Source organism: Oncorhynchus mykiss, chromosome 2 (genome assembly GCF_057628025.1).
Source record: "Oncorhynchus mykiss isolate SJ-2025 chromosome 2, ASM5762802v1, whole genome shotgun sequence".
In the NCBI taxonomy this organism is placed as follows: domain Eukaryota; kingdom Metazoa; phylum Chordata; class Actinopteri; order Salmoniformes; family Salmonidae; genus Oncorhynchus; species Oncorhynchus mykiss.
The window spans coordinates 34,944,747-34,959,494 of record NC_143023.1 but is presented as its reverse complement, the minus strand read 5'-3'; the positions used below and the strand labels follow the sequence as shown (position 1 = coordinate 34,959,494).

Here is a 14,748-nt window from a genome sequence, read left to right as displayed (position 1 = left end):
TAAATAATTGACAGTTTCACCAGCAACACACCATCACACCTCCTCCTACTTGCTTCATAGTGGGAACCGCACATGCAGAGTTCATCCATTCACCTACTCTGCATCTCACAAAGACATGGTGGTTGGAACCAAAAATCTCACATTTGGACTCATCAGACTAAAGGACAGAGTTCCACCGGTCTAATGTCCATTGCTCGTGTTTCTTGGCCCAAGCAAGTTATTGGTGTCCTTTAGTAGTTGTTTCTTTGCAGCAATTCGACCATGATGGCCTGATTCACACAGTCTCCTCTGAACAGTTGATGCTGAGATGTGTCTGTTACTTGAACTCTGTGAAGCATTTATTTGGGCTACAATGTGAGGTGCAGTTAACTCTAATGAACTTATCCTCTGCTGCAGAGGTAACTCTGGGTCTTCCTTTCCTGTGGTTGTCCTCATGAGAGCCAGTTTCATCATAACGCTTGATGGTTTTTGCAACTGCACTTGAAGAAACGTTCAAATTTCTTGAAATGATCCTGTTTGACTGATCTTCATGTCTTGAAGTAATGATGGGCTGTTCTGTTCTTGCCATAATATGGACTTGGTATTTTACCAAATAGGGCTATCTTCTGTATACCACCCCTACCTTGTCACAACACAACTGATTGGCACAAACACATTAAGAAGGAAATAAATTCCACAAATGCACTTTTAACAAGGCAAACCTGTTAATTGAAATGCATTCCAGGTGACTACCTCACAAAGCTGGTTGAGAGAATGCCTAGAGTGAGCAAAGCTGTCATCAAGGCAAAGGGTGGCTACTTTGAAGAATCTAAAATATATTTTTATTTGTTTAACACTTTTTTGGTAACGGTGTACGCTGAGAGTCGGGAAGCAAGTTCAGGGAGTGAATACATTGAATAATAAATTAACAAAACAAGAAACACTGACAGCGCACCGACATCAAATCAAATGTCATTGGTCACATACACATGGTTAGCAGATGTTAATGAGATTTTAGCGAAATGCTTATGCTTCTAGTTCCGACACTGCAGTAATATCTAACAATTCCACAACAACTACCTAAGACACACAAATCAAAATCAAAATCAAATCAAATGTATTTGTCACATACACATGGTTAGCAGATGTTAATGCGAGTGTAGCGAAATGCTTGTGCTTCTAGTTCCAAATCTAAAGGGGTGAATGAGAATATGTACATACAGTGCCTTGCGAAAGTATTTGGCCCCCTTGAACTTTGCGACCTTTTGCCACATTTCAGGCTTCTAACATAAAGATATAAAACTGTATTTTTTTGTGAAGAATCAACAACAAGTGGGACACAATCATGAAGTGGAACGACATTTATTGGATATTTAAAACTTTTTTAACAAATCAAAAACTGAAAAATTGGGCGTGCAAAATTATTCAGCCCCTTTACTTTCAGTGCAGCAAACTCTCTCCAGAAGTTCAGTGAGGATCTCTGAATGATCCAATGTTGACCTAAATGACTAATGATGATAAATACAATCCACCTGTGTGTAATCAAGTCTCCGTATAAATGCACCTGCACTGTGATAGTCTCAGAGGTCCGTTAAAAGCGCAGAGAGCATCATGAAGAACAAGGAACACACCAGGCAGGTGTGAAGAAGTTTAAAGCCGGATTTGGATACAAAAAGATTTCCCAAGCTTTAAACATCCCAAGGAGTACTGTGCAAGCGATAATATTGAAATGGAAGGAGTATCAGACCACTGCAAATCTACCAAGACCTGGCCGTCCCTCTAAACTTTCAGCTCATACAAGGAGAAGACTGATCAGAGATGCAGCCAAGAGGCCCATGATCACTCTGGATGAACTGCAGAGATCTACAGCTGAAGTGGGAGACTCTGTCCATAGGACAACAATCAGTCGTATATTGCACAAATCTGGCCTTTATGGAAGAGTGGCAAGAAGAAAGCCATTTCTTAAAGATATCCATAAAAAGTGGTGTTTAAAGTTTGCCACAAGCCACCTGGGAGACACACCAAACATGTGGAAGAAGGTGCTCTGGTCAGATGAAACCAAAATTGAACTTTTTGGCAACAATGCAAAACGTTATGTTTGGCGTAAAAGAAACACAGCTGCTGAACACACCATCCCCACTGTCAAACATGGTGGTGGCAGCATCATGGTTTGGGCCTGCTTTTCTTCAGCAGGGACAGGGAAGATGGTTAAAATTGATGGGAAGATGGATGGAGCCAAATACAGGACCATTCTGGAAGAAAACCTGATGGAGTCTGCAAAAGACCTGAGACTGGGACGGAGACTTGTCTTCCAACAAGACAATGATCCAAAACATAAAGCAAAATCTACAATGGAATGGTTCAAAAATAAACATATCCAGGTGTTAGAATGGCCAAGTCAAAGTCCAGACCTGAATCCAATCGAGAATCTGTGGAAAGAACTGAAAAATGCTGTTCACAAATGCTCTCCATCCAACCTCACTGAGCTCGAGCTGTTTTGCAAGGAGGAATGGGAAAAAAATTCAGTCTCTCGATGTGCAAAACTGATAGAGACATACCCCAAGCGACTTACAGCTGTAATCGCAGCAAAAGGTGGCGCTACAAAGTATTAACTTAAGGGGGCTGAATAATTTTGCACGCCCAATTTTTCAGTTTTTGATTTGTTAAAAAAGTTTGAAATATCCAATAAATGTCGTTCCACTTCATGATTGTGTCCCACTTGTTGTTGATTCTTCACAAAAAAATACAGTTTTATATCTTTATGTTTGAAGCCTGAAATGTGGCAAAAGGTCGCAAAGTTCAAGGGGGCCGAATACTTTCGCAAGGCACTGTATACTGTAAGTATATGGATGCGCGATGGCCGAGCGGCATAGGCAAGGTGCAGTTGATGGTATAAAATACAGTATATACATGTGGCATGAGTAATGTAAGATATGTACAAATTATTACAGTGGCATTATTTAAAGTGGCATTTATTAAAGTGTCTAGTGATTGGGTCTCAATGTCGGCAGCAGCCTCTCTGAGTTAATGATTGCTGTTTAGCAGTCTGATGGCCTTGAGATAGAAGCTGTTTTTCCATCTCTCGGTCCCAGCTTTGATGCACCTGTACTGACCTCGCCTTCTGGGTGATAATGGTGTGAACAGGCAATGGCTTGGGTGGTTGTTGTCCTTGATTATCTTTTTTTATTATCTAGTTTTCCCTGGTGATGCGTTCAGACCACACCACTCTCTGGAGAGCCTTGCGGTTGAGGGCGGTGCAGTTGCCGTACCAGGCTGTGATACAGCCCAACAGGAAGCTCTCGATTGTGCATCTGTAAAAGTTTGTCAGGGTTTTAGGTGACAAGCCAAATTTCTTCAGCCTCCTGAGGTTCAAGAGGCGCTGCTGCGCCTTCTTCACCACACTGTCTGTGTGGGTGGACCATTTCAGTTTGTCTGTGATGTGTACGCCCAGGAACTTAAAACTTTCCACCTTCTCCACCGGGCCTTTGATGTGGTTCGGGGGGTGCTCCCTCTGCTGTTTCCTAAAGCCCACAATCATCTCCTCTGTTTTGTTGACGTTGAGTGAGAGGTTGTTTTCCTGACACCATACTCCGAATGCCCTCACCTCCTCCCTGTAGACTGTCTCATCGTTGTTGGTGATCAGGCCCACTACTGTTGTGTTGTCTGAAAAGTTGATGATTGAGCTGGAGGCGTACATGGCCATGCAGTCGAGGGTGAACAGGGAGTACAGTAGAGGGCTGAGCACACACCCGTGTGGGGCCCTAGTGTTGAGAGTCAGCAAAGTGGAGATGTTGTTTCCTACCTTCACCACCTGGGGGCAGCCCGTCAGAAAGTCCAGGACCCAGTTGCACAGGGCGGGGTTGAGACCCAGGGCATCCAGCTTTTTTTATTTTATTTTATTTTACCTTTATTTAACCAGGTAGGCAAGTTGAGAACAAGTTCTCATTTACAATTGCGACCTGGCCAAGATAAAGCAAAGCAGTTCGACAGCTTGATGATGAGCTTGGAGGGTACTATGGTGTTGAATGCTGAGCTGTAGTCAATGAACAACATTCTTACATTGGTGTTATTTTTGTCCAGATGGGATAGGGCAGTGTGCAGTGTGATGGCGATTACATAATCTGTGGACTTGTTGGGGCAGTATGCAAACTGAAGTGGGTCTAGGATGGCAGGTAAGGTGGCCTTAACTAGTCTGTCAAAACACTTCATGATAATAGAAGAGAGTGCTATGGGGCAGTAGTCATTTAGTTCAGTTATCTTTGCCTTCTTGGGTACAGAAACAATGGTCGCCATATTGAAGCATGTGGGGACAACAGACTGGGATAGGGAGCGATTGAATATGTCCGTAAACACACCACCCAGCTGGTCTGCGCATGCTCTGAGGACGCGACTAGGGATGCCGTCTGGGCCAGCAGCCTTGCGAGGAAACAGATACAGAAACAATAACGCCTGGGGACGGAACCAAAGGGAGTGACATAAATAGTACAGGTAATCAAGGAGGTGATGGAGTCCAGGTGAGTGTCAACAAGTGCTGGTGCGCGTGACGATAGTGACAGGTGTGTGTAATAATCATCAGTCTGGTGACCTAGAGGCCGGAGAGGGAGTATACTTGACAGGTTACTACATGATTCCATATGTGTTATTTCATAGTTTTGATGTCCTCACTATTATTCTACAATGTAAAAAAATAAAGAAAACCCCTTGAATGAGTAGGTGTATCCAAACTTTTGACAGGTACTGTATATTCATTTCTACAGCACAGTATATATTATTGAGTAGTTCCTGATAACATCATTGCTCGCCTCACAGTAGTAATGACCTCTGTCCTCTGGCTGTACACTGCTGAAGGTATACTCATTTAAAATATTGGTTATTTTGTACTTGTCTTTGAACCAAGACCATGAATGCACTTCAGGGTTGCTTTTCTGCACTATGCAAGTTAATTTGATTTGATCTCCTTCTTTGATTGTAGACAAATCCTTATTTGTTTCAATGTGCACTCCTACAGGAGCATCTGAAAGAGAGAGTATTCCAATTGAATAAAAACTGTGTAGGCTGCCTTCATTGTCTATGTATTAAAAAGTCAATTCCACAATATAAGCATGGATGTGAGACAGAGACTGCCAAAAACATTATTTAAATTAATTATTTCCCTAATGATACAAAATGTATGTCTGGACTACACAAATAGGGAATATCTCACAATTAACATTTGATTGTAACAATATTTGAGTCGTGGGTCCCATGTTGGTTTACAGCTTTGCAGTAGTAATTCCCGCCCTGTGTAGATGTGATAGATGGCATCAACAATTCTGTTCCACAGACTTTTGACTGAACCAGGAGTGGGTAGCATTGGGGTGCCCTCTGCTGGGACAAGTAAGGATTGACAGACCGTCCTTCACATTTGACAAATTTACAACAGCCTTCGTCTCCTTAGGGGAATCTTTCAAAGAGAAGACAAAAAAGTAATCATAAAAATGGCTAAATTCTGAAAACAAGAAGCACAAAACATCATATCAAATTAGTAGGGTAATTTCTTTGTTATAAAAAAATGGTTTAAACAAAAATAATGCAATGGAGATGATAAGGCCAATCAAGCGCTTTATTCAATCTGTATCGCTAAAACATATACATTTAAAGGTAATTCCAGATTGAGCCGACATATGCAGCGTTTACCGTGAATACACGGGAACATTGCCTTTATATTCCAATCACGCTGAACTTCCGCGATATGATGAACACAGTTTGAACTAGAAAGTCAGTAATGAACTCACATTCAACCTTCAGCTTGATGCTCTTGCTCACACACTGGTGTTTGGTCCCCTGTGGTTGACAGGACAGCACCCTCCCATCATCCTGCCAGCTAGCATTAAAGCTGACCATACTGCTTTCACGGTTTTCCTCGTAGGTGGAAAGGCGTTACGGTCTGACCAAGCCCTGTGAACTCTGGGTGTGATCCACATGCCCGTGACGTGAAGCATCGACTCTAACTGTTGATGGGTTCAACTTCTCAACTCTAACCTGGCACGGATCATCTGCAGTGGCAAGACATCAGACAGAGACAGAACATTATATTGTACATTACAAAATGTAAGAGGGTATAGATCTTGAACGCAGCATTGTGCCTCCGTCAGTCCAAGGTACATTTTCTAAGACCATGGGTGTGTTCAAGACCTCTACCCTATTGCAAAAAGCATCATGTACACTAATATATATTGTAACCGGTGCATATAGGTACAGACAACACTGTCAATCGAATAACTGTGATTATTTGGATTATTATTGGAAATTGATATCCAGATGTATCTGTAAGGTGAACTTGCCTTCAACTGTAAGATTCACACCTGCTTCAGTCATCAATTTTCCAACCTTTCCTATATATCTGGATTTGTAGATCTCACTGTCGGTCTTTTCCAGGTTGTTGATGAGTAGGATGCAGTCGCTTTGTGTGGCCCATCCAAAATTCACAGAACCAATTTGCTTTATTCTGTCGGCAAATTCAGGGACAGGGGTTTGGGCCTTTGTGTTACTGTTTATAATTGTGGCAGTGAAATCATGCATGGTGTCATTCCACTTTGCATTTTTCATCCAAAACCATTGATCTTGTTCATTTTTATAAACCTGGCAACAGTGCATTTGATTGTAATGCAGGAACCCTCCTTTGCGGTCAAGCTCTCCAGTTATGTTGAAGGGTATTTCAAGTTTGCAAAAGGAAACTATGATGGACAAAGAGGAAAGCAAGATTAGAATAGTACAGTTTTTTTGTATGCAATTTTCCCAAGTATATGGTACATTGTCACAATGCTTAGTAAACAACTCTGAACAGATTTATCAAAAAGGCAGTTTCAAAACTCTAAGCACATTTTCAATAGACTAAGTACAACACACACAATCATACAGTCACTTTTTCACTAAAGTTAATTAGTGTTTCATCGAGAAAAACCTGTTTCACATGTTCATAGAAAGTAATTGCTTTTCACAATGCAATACTCACATTACTTTTGATATGATGGTCTTCTCATTTGTTCAAATACATTTCACGATTACTTAATCCGACTGCTCTTAATTTATAATCACTTAACCGTTTGGTAAACCTATAGATTTTAAATAGGTTGGTCTCGTAATGTATGAACATATAAAGTATGATACTTTAATGTATTATTATGATGATGACTATTCTGATTATATTCACAGTAAGTAAAAAAAAATGATATTGACAAGATCAGAGATGTATGTAACAAATCTATCCCCTAAACAGTTATTATGTTTATGTATATGATATATGTAGTACCAGTCAAAAGTTTACACCTACTCATTCCAGGTTGTTCTTTATTTGTACTATTTTCTACATTGTAGAAAAACAGTGAAGACATCAAAATGAAATGACACATATGGAATCATGTAGTGACCAAAAAAGTGTTAAACAAATCAAAATACATTTTATATTTAAGATTCTTCAAAGTAGCCACCCTTTGCCTTGACGACAGCTGTGCACACTCTTGGCATTCTCTCAACCATCTTTGTGAGATAGTCACCTGGAATGCATTTCAATTAACAGATTAGCCTTGATAAAATTTAATTTGTGCAATTTCTTTCCTTCTTAATGCGTTTGAGCCAATCAGTTGTGTTGTGACAAAGTTAGGGTGGTATACAGAAGATGGATCTATTTGGTAAAATATCAAGTCCATATTATGGCGGCGAGAACAGCTCAAATAAGCAAAGAGAAACAGCATCATTACTTTAAGACAAAAAGGTCAGTCAATCTGGAAAACTTCAAGAATGTTAAGTTTCTTAAAGAGCAGTCGCAAAAACCATCAAGCACTATGATGAAACTGGCTCTCATGAGGACCGTCACAGTGTTTGACACTTTTTGGTAACTACATGATTCCTTGTGTTATTTCATCATTTTGATGTCCTCACTATTATTCTACAATGGAGAAAATAGTAAAAAGAAAGCCATTGAGTGAGTAGGTGTGTCTAAACTTTTGACAGGTACTGTACAGTTGAAGTCGGAAGTTTACATACACTTATGAGTGAGCTTGTGACCTGCATTTTTCCAACAATTGTTTAGACAGATTATTTGATTTATAATTCACTGTATCATAATTCCAGTGGGTCAGATGTTTACATACACTAAGTTGACTGTGCCTTCAAACAGCTTGGAAAATTCCAGAAAATGACCTTCTGATAGGCTAATTGACATCATTTGAGTCAATTGGAGGTGTACCTGTGGATGTATTTCAAGGCCTACCTTCAAACTCAGTGCCACTTTGCTTGACATGATGGGAAAATCAAAGAGGGCCAAGACTTCAGCAAAACAATTGTAGACCTCCCCAAGTATGGTGCATCCTTGGAAGCAATTGGAAGCAAAGGACCTTGTGAAGATAATGGAGGAAACAGGTACCAAAGTATCTATATCCACAGTAAAACGAGTCCTGTATCGACATAACCTGAAAGGCCGCTCAGCAAGGAAGAAGCCACTGCTCCAAAACCGCCATAAAAGCCAGACCACGGTTTGCAACTGTACATGGGGACAAAGATCGTACAATTATGTGGACATATTGACGCAACATCTCAAGACATCAGTCAGGAAGTTAAGGGATTTTCACTAGGATTAAATATCAGGAACTGTGAAACCTGAGTTTCACAGTATTTGGCTAAGGTGACTTCAACTGTATGCCATTAAACATAGCAAGCACTTTTATCCTAAGTGATAACGGTGAGTCTACACATTTTTGTATGTGACCCCAGTGGGAATCGAACCCACAACTCAGATGTTGCTAGTGCCATGCTCTTACTAACTGACCCACAAACGGCCACTAAAATACATAAGTACACTACAATACTGTAAAATACTGTATATGATTACAAAACAGGTGGAATGTGTATGATTGCCATCCATATGAGCATGTCAAACTCTTTCAAGCCATGGATGAGGCATGCAATGACAGCAATCCAGACCTAGAGTATCTAGGGCTTAGATTCACCATGCCTAAAGGTTTTTCCCCAGGTGCTTGAGCTACTGTGACATCTACTGTGATGTTGATGAGAGCCTATGGCCAAAAGATCAAGGCAGGCTGGATGAAAACGAGTTCCTATTATGATTTTAAAGTGTAATTTTATATTAACAATGCATACTTTTTTTGCATCTACTGTGATGTTGATGAGAGCCTATGGCCAAATGATCAAGACAGACTTGATGAAAACGAGTTCCTGTTATGATTTTAAAGTGTATTTTTATATTAAAAATGCATACTTTTTTTGCATCAATGATTTGATCACACAATGGATAGAAATCATGGAAATGTGATTTTCAGTCTATTTTGATGGGTGTGAAAACTGTAGCATATTACATTCACAAGGCAATTTTGAAATACACTACATTACCAAAAGTATGTGGACACCTGCTCGTCGAACATCTCATTCCAAAATCATGGGCATTAATATGGAGTTGGTCCCCCCTTTGCTGCTATAACAGCCTCCACTCTTCTGGGAAGGCTTTCCGCTAGATCTTAGAACATTGCTGCGGGACTTGCTTCCATTCACCCACAAGAGCATTAGTGAGGTTAGGCACTGATGTTGGGCGATTAGGCCTGACTCAGAGTCAGCGTTCCAATTCATCCCATAGGTGTTTAATGTGGTTGAGGTCAGGGCTCTGTGCAGGCCAGTCAAGTTCTTTCACACCAATCTCAACAAACCATTTCCGTATGGACCTTGCTTTGTGCACAGGGGTATTGTCATGCTGAAACAGGAAAAGGCCTTCCCCAAACTGTTGCCACAATGTTGGAAACACAGAATTGGCTAGAATGTCATTGTATGCTATAGCATTAAGATTTCCGTTCACTGGAACTAAGGGGCGTAGCCCAAACTATGAAAAACAGCCCAGACCATTATTCCTCCTCTAGCAAACTTTACAGTAGGCAGGTAGCGGGCAGGTAGCGTTCTCCTGGCATTGCCAAACCCAGATTCCTCCGGTCAGCCTGCCAGATGGGGAAGCGTGATTCATCACTCCAGAGAATGCGTTTCCACTGCTCCAGAGTCCAATGGCGGCGAGCTTTACACCACTCCAGCCGACGGTTGGCAATGCACATGGTAATCTTAGGCCTGTGTGTGGCTTCTCGCTCATGGAAACCCATTTCATGAAGCTTCCGACGAACAGGTTTGGGCTGACGTTGCGATCGAAGACAGATGATTTTTACTCGCTACGTTCGTCAGCACTCCGCGGTCCCATTCTGTGAGTTTGTAAGGCCTACCACTTCACGGCTGAGCCGTTGTTGCCTCTAGACGTTTCCACTTCACACTAACAGCCCTTACAGTTTACCGGGGCAGCTCTAGCAGAGCAGAAATTTGATTAACTGATTTGTTGGAAAGGTGGCATCCTATGACGGTGCCACGTAGAAAGTCACTGTGCTCTTCAGTAAGGCCAGTCTACTGCCAATGTTAGTCTATGGAGATTGCATGGCTGTGTGCTTGATTTTATACATATGGCTGATATAGTCGAATCCACAAATTTGAAGGGGTGTCCACATACTTTTGTATATATAGTGTATGTATCTCGCAAAACCTCAGTCTCAACGTCAACAGTGAAGAGGCGACTCTGGGATGCTGGCCTTCTAGGCAGAGTTGCAAAGAAAAAGCCATATCTTAGACTGGCCAATAAAAATAAAAGATTAAGATGGGCAAAAGAACAGACACTGGACATAGGAACTCTGCCTAGAAGGCCAGCATCCCGGAGTCGCCGCTTCACTGTTGATGTTGAGACTGGTGTTTTGCGGGTACTATTTAATGAAGCTGCCAGTTGAGGACTTGCGAGGCGTCGGTTTCTCAAACTAGACATTCTAATGTACTTGTCCTCTTGCTCAGTTGTGCACCGGGGCCTCCCACTCCTCTTTCTTTTCTGGTTAGCGCCAGTTTGCACTGTTTTGTGAAGGTAGTAGTACACAGTGTTGTACGAGATCTTCAGGTTCTAGGCAATTTCTTGCATGGAATAGCCTTAATTTCTCAGGCGGGGAATAGACTGATGAGTTTCAGAAGAAAGTTATTTATTTCTGGCCATTTTGAGCCTGTAATTGAACCCACAAATGATGATGCTCCAGATACTCAACCAGTCAAACGAAGGCCAGTTTTACTGCTTCTTTAATCCAAACAGTTTTCAGCTGTGCTAACATAATTGCAAAAGGGTTTTCTAATGATCAATTAGCCTTTTAAAATGATAAACTTGGATTAGTGTGGTGGATTCATTTCTGTATTATTAAAGAGAGAGACAAACTTCACACACCAGTCAGAGTTATACTTTAACTACATCTTTAATAATAATTAAGCATTGCAATAGCATTTGACTTTCAACAATTCACCATCTCTAATGAACCGTTGAGAGTGTCAACATAATGGCAACTGAGATCTTTTATAGCAAAGATCCATCCCCCTAGTCGACATGACAAACCACAGATAATAGGAACTGTTCACAAAGAAAGACTTTTACTTGAGAGAGGAGTATCCCATAGCCAGATAGCATTCGCTATAAATGATCGTTCAGTTTGGTCTCGAAGACAAGGTTCTAATCTCGTTCCTGGTACTTCAGAGTATAAAAACACCAACTCATCCAATGGCATATATCAATAGTCAACTCTAGATACTCCCAAATCAAGTAAACCCCCTCTCGACCTCACTCCTGGACAAACTCACTGAGGGGAGTGAGTCACTATCCCAGGATAAGTGTAAGATCAGAGAGGACCTACAATGTTTCCAGACACTGCCATACACCTCCCCCAATGGGAAAAGGAGGGAGTGACTGGCGCACAGACATTGTGGAGACTCAATCAAGTACACTACAGTGGTAGGCTTGATTACCAACAACGACGAGACGGCCTACAGTGAGGAGGTGAGGGCCCTCGGAGTGTGGTGTCAGGAAAATAACCTCACACTCAACATCAACAAAACAAAGGAGATGATTGTGGACTTCAGAAAACAGCAGAGGGAGCACCCCACTATCCACATCGACGGGACAGTAGTGGAGAGGGTAGTGAGTTAAGTTCCTCGGCATACACATCACGGACAAACTGAATTGGTCCACCCACACTGACAGCGTTGTGAAGAAGTCGCAGCAGCTCCTCTTCAACGTCAGGAGGCTGAAGAAATTTGGCTTGTCACCAAAAGCACTCACAAACTTCTACAGATGCACAACCGACAGCATCCGGGCTGTATCACCGCCTGGTACGGCAACTGCGCCACCCACAACTGTAAGGCTCTCCAGAGGGTAGTGAGGTCTGCACAACGCATCACAGGGGGCAAACTACCTGCCCCCCAGGACACCTACACCACCCGATGTCACAGGAAGGCCAGAAAGATCATCAAGGACAACAACCACCCGAGCCTCTGCCTGTTCACCCCGCTATCATCCAGAAGGCGAGGTCAGTACAGGTGCATCAAATCAGGGACCGAGAGACTAAAAATCAGCTTCTATCTCAAGGCCATCAGACTGTTTAACAGCCACCACTAACATTGAGTGGCTGCTGCCAACCTACTGACTCAACTCCAGCCACTTTAATAATGGAAATTGATGTAAAAATGTATCACAGCCACTTTAAACAATGCCACTTAATATAATGTTTACATACCCTACATTACTCATCTCATATGTATATGTATATACTGTACTCTATATCATCTACTGCATCTTGCCATCTTTATGTAATACATGTATCACTAGCCACTTTAAACTATGCCACTTTATGTTTATATTCCCTACATTACTCATCTCATATGTATATACTGTACTCTATACCATCTACTGCATCTTGCCTATGCCGTTCTGCACCATCACTCATTCATATATAACAAACCTCCAAACAAGCTTAAATGCTATACAACACTCCTTCTGTGGCCTCCAACTGCTCTTAAAAGCCAGTAAAACTAAGTGCATGCTTTTCAACCGATCGTTGCCCGCACCCACCCGCCCGACTAGCATCACTACTCTGGACGGTTCTGACTTAGAATATGTGTAAATTACACAATGAGACAATAACAAATAAGTGCATAGGGCCAATCATTTCCCTAAGCTAGAAATGCAGAAATATTTTTTGAGGAAAACATAATAAAGCTTACCAGCTTGTTTGCTGCATTAACTAAGGTTGCATATCTTCCAAGTCTTCATTGTCTTATTTGTCCATTCATCAGTTGCCTTCATTTTTTGTGCATCTAACTTGACCTTTAGCTTTATTGTTGCACCACAGAACAGGCACTTCTTTGATGCGACTCCTATTGATGTGTTACAACTAGGACACAGCTTACAGCTGGAGCCAGGAGCCATTCTGCATGAAAGGTGGATACGAAAGTGTCAGAAAGAATAGCCCTATACACATAACTTTGACTGATGGAATGCACCAGGGGAGGTCCACTCTGGCATGGGGCTTGAATTGTGAGATACAAACTCTACTAAGAATAGCAATTCATAAAGAGAGTTTGGCCAACTAAGGAGATGATGTTGAGTTCACATTAAACGTCAAGCCCTGACCCTTTTCAACCCCATTAAAGAAGTGCTGTGTGTGTGTTTGAAGGTGACATGGGTTTCAATGACTCAGTCATATGGGTCAGATCTGATAATGGACCTTGCCTGGTACTAAAACTAAGCTTGAGGCTTTAACATTACCCCACATTGTCACGTCCTGACCTTAGTTCTTTTTTTATGTCTCTATTTTAGTTTGGTCAGGACGTGAGTTGGGGTGGGCATTCTATGTTTTGTGTTCTATGTTTTCTATTTCTATGTGTTTGGCCTGGTATGGTTCCCAATCAGAAGCAGCTGGCAAACGTTGTCTCTGATTGAGAACCATACTTAGGTAGCCTGTTCTCCCACTATGGGTTGTGGGTAGTTATTTTCTGTTTAGTGTTTTTGTTGCACCTTACAGAACTGTTCGTTTGTCGGTTTGTTGTGTTTGTTCAGTATTCATCTTCATTCAAATTATTATGAATACGTACCACACTGCACTTTGGTCCTCTTCTTCTTCTTCCGACGACACGTCAGACTGTAATGTAAAAATGTGTCATACAAACTGTTGACTACTATTGTAACCTAGATATAGGTTACCTGCCATAGCCTCAGGTGCATAGTGAGTGTTGTTAGTTGACAGATTAAACAGTACCTGGGCCAGTGGGATTTGGTTACTTATTTTAAGCTACAATTGTTTGAATAATCTCCTCCAGTTGGTTGGCATGTTTAAACTACAACCTGGTTTGGTTTTTGAAAACACAAGAAATGGGAAGAAAGCTGAATTAAAAGAGAAAAGGTCTCCACTTAAAATGCAGCCAGAGGATGGATGGAGAGAGGGAGAGGGGGAGAGAGAGAGGGGGGGGGGGAGAGAGAGGGGGGGGGGGGGGGGAGAGAGAGAGCGAGACCAAGGCCTGTACTCTGGAGCGAGATTGATTTGGAGGTGGAAGGTCCGTCATGGCCTGGGGCGGTGTGTCACAGCATCATCGGACGGAGCTTGTTGTCATTGCAGGCAATCTCAACGCTGTGCTTTACAGGGAGGACATCCTCCTCCCTCATGTGGTACCCTTCCTGCAGGCTCATCTTGACATGACCCTCCAGCATGACAATGCCACCAGCCATACTGCTTGTTCTGTGCGTGATTTCATGCAAGACAAGAATGTCAGTGTTCTGCCATGGCCAGAGAAGAGCCCAGATCTCAACCCCATTGAGCATGTCTGGGACCTCTGGGACCTCACCCCCCGACCTGGATCGGGGGGTGAGGGCTAGGGCCATTCCCCCCAGTA

The 14,748-nt window shown here is 42.1% G+C and overlaps 1 pseudogene; it reads right to left on the bottom strand.

The window, feature by feature from the left end:
• Positions 1–5,282: 5,282 nt before the first annotated feature.
• On the bottom strand, positions 5,283–14,737 carry LOC149985079 (B-cell receptor CD22-like; annotated as a pseudogene).
• Positions 14,738–14,748: the final 11 nt, after the last annotated feature.